Raw genomic sequence first — 5,961 nt, forward strand, 5'->3', positions numbered from 1 at the left:
GCTGAACCTTCACAGAAGCTGATTGTACTGGTGAAGCAGTTGTCTTTATTCCTACCCATGTTCATCTTAGTAGAATCAGCCAACAAGCATTCTAGCACTTGTGTCTTTGGCCTTTTCTAGTTCTTTAAATGGAAAAAGGGTTTGAAAAGGTGAATCAATTCAACAATTTCAACTTGCTTCGTTACACAATCACCACTCTTGGAAATAAAAAGACAAATTGCCTTGGGAAAATCTGCTCTCAGGGACCTCTGTAGGGTGCTGAAGGACAGTTATGTCAGTCTGGAGTCGAAGGTATTGATCCAGGCCATAGTCTTCACAATTACTTGTTATGCTTTAGAGAGCTAGACAATGAATGAATAATAATGATAGAAGAATCAATACCTTTGGGTCATGGTTTTGGGGAAGAGTATTGACTATACCGTGGACTGCTAAGCAAACAGGTCTGATCTGGAGAGGGTAAAACAAGTTTCTCTTTGGAGGCAAGGATTTTCAAACTCCATTACACATTCTTTGGGCATGTTGCCCCTAGGGAACAGACCTTGGAGAAGGGTTACATGTATGGAAGGGTGGAGGGATGGCACAGGAGAGGAAGACCCTGAATGAGATGGATCTACTTAGTGACTAGGATAATGGGGAGAGGTGTATCAGAGACAGTGAGATTGGCTTAGAATATGGCAGCGTTCAGAACTATTATACATAGGATCCCTATGAGTCACAAGAGACTTGACAACACATAACAACAATAACAAACCCAGATCTTTCCATCCTTCAGTCAGACAGGGCCCAGAGATGCTTCTGGAAGAACCATCACTATGACCATCCCAGGATAACCCCAAGTCCAGTTCACACTTATGTTGGTGGGTGATGGTAGAACTGGAAAAATGATGTTCATGAAACGTCACCTGACTGGTGAATTTGAGAAGAATGTAGCTACCTTGTGTGTGGAGGTCCATTCCCTCATGTTCCACACCAATAGAGGATTAATTAAATTCAGTGCCCGGGATAAAGCTGGCCAGGAGAAATTTGGGAGCTTTAAGGATGACTACTATATCCAAGCCAGTTTATTATTAAAATGTTCGATTTAACATCAAGATTTACTTACTAGAACTTTCCTAACTCACATAAGTATCTGGTTCAAGTATGTGAAAATATTTCCATTTTGTTGTCTAGCAATAAAGTGGACATTAAGGACAGGAAACTTAAGGCAAAATCCATCATTTTCCACAAAAGGAAATCTTCAGTACCATGATATTTCTGCCAGAAGTAACTAAACTTTGAAAACTCTTTCCTTTGGCTTGTTAGAAAACTAACTGGAGACTCTAATTTAGAGTTTGCTGCCATGCCTGCTCTTGCCCCACAAGAAGTTATATGGAACCAGCTTTGAGAGCACAATATGATCATAATTTAAAGGTTGCACAGACAACTGCTCTCCTAGACGAGGATGATGATCTGTAAAAGAATGAAGTTGGAGTTGGAGCCCAGAGTCAGAAGTTTAGTCCTATAGGCAACTGTCCTGTAATATCAGTGGTGCCACGAGTTTGCCACTTTATTATCTAGCTGGGCAGAATGTGTGCTAATCTTTGGGATGCTGAAGGAGAAGAATGGTCTTAGGAGTGAGTGAGAGAGTTTAAAGAAAAAAATCCAACAAACACTTTATTTTTTTGGACCTACATATTTAGCTGTTTGGGAAGGCAGTTGTTTCCTTCTTGAGTTTCAGATACAAGACTGTTAGGGACAAGTCACAAACCAAAACCAAAACAAACAAACCAAAACCACTAAGAAACCGACACAAAAACTAGTTTTATGTTATTAATGGCAACAAATTGGAAAGAGATCAGATAAGTATGCATATTGGTGGTGGTACCAAAGGAGCATCCTGGACCAAGTGATTAAGGATGACATTCATTGACCATAAGAAGATAAAGATGATTGTTCTAGATGAGGCAGGCATGGTGCTCTCTCTAAGGCCACCAAGAGCTGGACACCAACTTCAGAGAGTATGTCTCAGGAAGTGCTAAATAACACTTTCTCTGTCACCTTGGAAGACATTATGGGGAATTTTGTCCAGAAAGTGTTTTTTTTACAAAAAAAAATATTATTCCATTTAAGGAAGAGGGAGAAGGCATTGCACATTAAAAAGCTGTACCATGTCCTTGCAGTACCAGAGTTGAATCCTAGGCTTTGTATAACTTTTATAGGGTCAATATGATTCTTAAACCACTATTACTACTACACACACACAAACTAACTAATTGGCTTGCAATAAACCTCTCAAAAGAAGGTCATCATGAGACTCTGCTGAATAGGGAAACAATGGAGAAACTGAGAAATGTTGGAACTAAATGAAAAAGGGAAAAACAAGTCTTTGGTGATCATCACCATGGATATCTGGAACTAATATTGATATTTATCTAGTGTTGTAAATTTTAAACTTCTTATAGCATCTAGATAATGAGATCTACTTTCAGGTTAACCAGCTTTTTATGGCATGCCCATCAGCCTATGGGCATGGATAATAACAAGTATAGCCTCAACATATTGGGAAAAATCCAGGATCATTTAAATAAGATAGAAAGACTGGATAGGAATGATTTGGATAAAACTGAGAAAACAACCAACTGAGGAACTCATGCAGAAAGCAAGACTCACCTTGGTTTTCTCAGTGCACAGAATAATAGTTCTGAAACAAAGGTTTTAGTCTAAAAGTTACACTTAAATTTATTTGGCATCATAGCAACAAGCAAGTGTCCATTTACAGATTGATGGTGCCTGTGCTTAGGGTACATTTACCAGAATCTAATTATTTCCTGTCTGGGAGGTGAGAATTCTATCAATGAAGCACTAACTGAGGTCTTAGCATTGTATTAATGAACTATGATAGGAGTTCATTGAAAGATATCCTCTAGGTCACATCTAGTCATTGCTTGTGTTGTGTAAATAATATTTTACTGGAGCACAGCTACAACAATTTAGTTACATACTCTCTGTAGTAGCTTTTGTACCACAATGGTAGAATTGAGTAGATGCAACAGAGCCTGTGTTATACAAAAAGCCTGAAACACTTATTATATTGCTCTTTACTGAAATAGAGTGTGCTGACTACTGGACTATGGTAATAGAAATAATAATTGTTGGTCCCTCAAACAAAGTGTTCACTGTGGCGTAAAGTCACTGATCATTAGAATTATTAAAAATTGGGCAGATAACAATTTTCTCTGACACTTCGATTGGTCTGCTTTGCTTTTAAAATGCTTAGCGTTACCTCTGTGCTTTTGACTTGACAGGTAATTACAATTGTACCATTTGCAATAAAATCAGAATTACTCCGTGAAAGACAGATCTGTTGTTGTTAGATGCTGTCAAGTGGGCTCCAACTTAGAGTGGCCCTGTGTACAAAAGATCTAAACCTTGCTTGATTCTGGACCGTCACCACCATCTCCACTGTGCTCAAGCTTCTTGCTGTGAACCCTAAGTCAATCCATATTGTTGAATGTCTTCCTCACATTCTCTGAAATTCCATCTTTAAGAGTATGGAAAAGTCCTTATTCTGGGGTCTAGAAGTCTTTGATATTCTTCAGTAGCTTCTTTGAGTTGTATTGTTTTCTGAAAGCAAGATGCATCATCTATTTATCATAGGTTGTTGATGACTTTTCATCCAATCTTCACCTTCTTCTCCATATAGTGCAGCTTCTTGGATTATTTGCTCAGCATAAAGATTAAAAAGATATACAATTTGTTCATTGTTAATCTACTCTGTTGTTCATGTTCAACTCATGCTGTACTTTCTTTTTTTTATTTTATTAAATTTTATTAGTTTTAATGAACATTTACAGGGATTTTTGGGTTTTCATTCCTTCATTACTGCACCATCCTCTCTACCCTCCTCCCCAGTTTCTTCTTCTTCCCCACCATCCGAATGTGTGTTTTAATTGTCCAATTGCCACAGTGCTTGTCAAAGTCAGTTCTGATTAATCTCCTTTGTCAGTGTGTCCTTTGCCATTCCCTATCGCCTCCCTGAGAGAGACTTCACCCTGAGTCATAAGGAAAAGGGGATGGTGTATTCTCTTAGCTACTTCCTGCTGAAAAGGGACGCTGTACGTTTCAGGGTGAAGATCTTCTCTCACTACTCTAAAGGGCCCCTTTGGCAGTAGGAAACACATAGACTATTATGGAGATTGATTTTGGAATTTAGGTGCACTGTTATTAATTGTGCTTAGCCGTACATGTTCATATCCCTGAAGATGTATCATGGGGGGGTTGCAACCTAGAAGACACAAATTTAACTAACAAGTTATAAGTACACGAGTCAAAAATTATGGAAAAGTAAAAGAAAAGATTCTTTCATTGTTTTACAAACCCTCCCCCAGGTCCCCTCCGCTGTACTTTCAAAATCTGAAACCATGCTTATCAATAAATTCATATATGTACTTTGGATATGCCAGGCTATGCATGAAAGACTACAATTCATATATATGCTTTTCTTTATTTTAAAGCATTCTGCCTTTCAATGTTCTGTTCAAATTACTGATTCTTGGATCATGCATAGTAATCAGGTCTAAATATATTCATAACATAATCCAAAAATCCTACTAATATGTTGCACAACTTAGCTAAAAAAATAGTGTGTGATTAGTCAAGAATTTTGAGATAGGAATGTTGCTCTTTACTATCCAGGTAGGTAAATTACATTTAGAAGTGTTGTTTTTAAAAAAAAAATTATAGAAATACTTCAGAGTAAGAAAAAGAGTTTTGATAACAAGCAATTTCACAGACAGAAGAAATTCAGAAATAGCTTTACAGTTAGAAGAAAAGTCTATGAGTTAAAGAATATAAACAGCTTTGTAACTCAGGAAAAGGCATAGTAATGGATTTTCCCTTTGATCCTACAAAAATGGGTACAACCCTGCCAACACCTTAATTTTAGTTGTGATGAATATATATTGTTCAGAACCTTCTAAACTGTATGATAGTAAATTTGTGATGTTTCAAACCACTGAGTTTATGATAAATTGGTAGACCAATGGTGAGATATGAATTTACACTCCTCAGCGTCAAATTATACCAAAATAAAATATATTTCTATTTACTTAATTTCATGCATAGCCTGGCATATCCAAAGTCCATATATGAATTTAGTGATACGCATGGTTTTAGATTTTGAAAGTACAGCATGAGTTGAACATGAACTACAGAGTAGTTTAGCAATGAACAAAGCAATGTCCTACCATTATAGAGTAATGTAATTTTTAAGACAGGAGGTAGAAAATAGCATCATAAAATTAGTACAAATTAAGTATTTTTATGAATAGTATTTTTCTTTTATCATTTGTCTTCCCTTATATAGACTATAAATAAATGAAAAGTACAGATACTGCATGGAAATATATCCATATTAAAATATCTCTTAATATGGAAAGAAGAGTATTGTCTAAAATTAAACCCACTGCCATTGATTGAGTTGATTCTGATTAATGGTGACACTCCAGTGGGTCTTCAAAACGATAAATCTTGATAGGAGCCGACTGACTCATCTTTCTTTTGCGTAGTGAGTGGTGGGTTTGAACCTGAACATTTTATTAGCAGTTTATTTTGGCACTAGAAATCCTTACTCAAAAGTGAACTAATTGGTTTATACAAAGCAAAGGAAAACTTCGAGGAGGGGGCACAGAATTAGCCTGTAATGAAGAGAGCAAGAACGGCAAAGTGGGGGGAAAGGTTGAAAAGCTATAATTAAGTCAGCATTGTAGGCTTTGCAATAGGATTAACATAAACAGCACCAATTTAAAAAGCAAGATTATCTGATTTACCCTACTGTAGAACTAATTTCAGGGCAACAGTCAAGATTGAATAGAAGCATAAGAGCTATCACCTTGAAAAAGAAAGGGTGGATAGATAATGAACACTGTGTTGGGATAAATGAGGGAGAGAACTGTTTAAAAGGAACATATGATTAGACTCTAT

General features: G+C 36.7%; 1 pseudogene; it reads left to right on the forward strand.

Annotated features, from left to right (window-relative positions):
* Positions 1-851: 851 nt before the first annotated feature.
* LOC102848340 lies at positions 852-1,455 on the forward strand (annotated as a pseudogene).
* Positions 1,456-5,961: the final 4,506 nt, after the last annotated feature.

Source organism: Elephantulus edwardii, unplaced genomic scaffold, assembly GCF_000299155.1.
Source record: "Elephantulus edwardii isolate Elephantulus edwardi_28Jun2011 unplaced genomic scaffold, EleEdw1.0 scaffold00205, whole genome shotgun sequence".
NCBI lineage: Eukaryota > Metazoa > Chordata > Mammalia > Macroscelidea > Macroscelididae > Elephantulus > Elephantulus edwardii.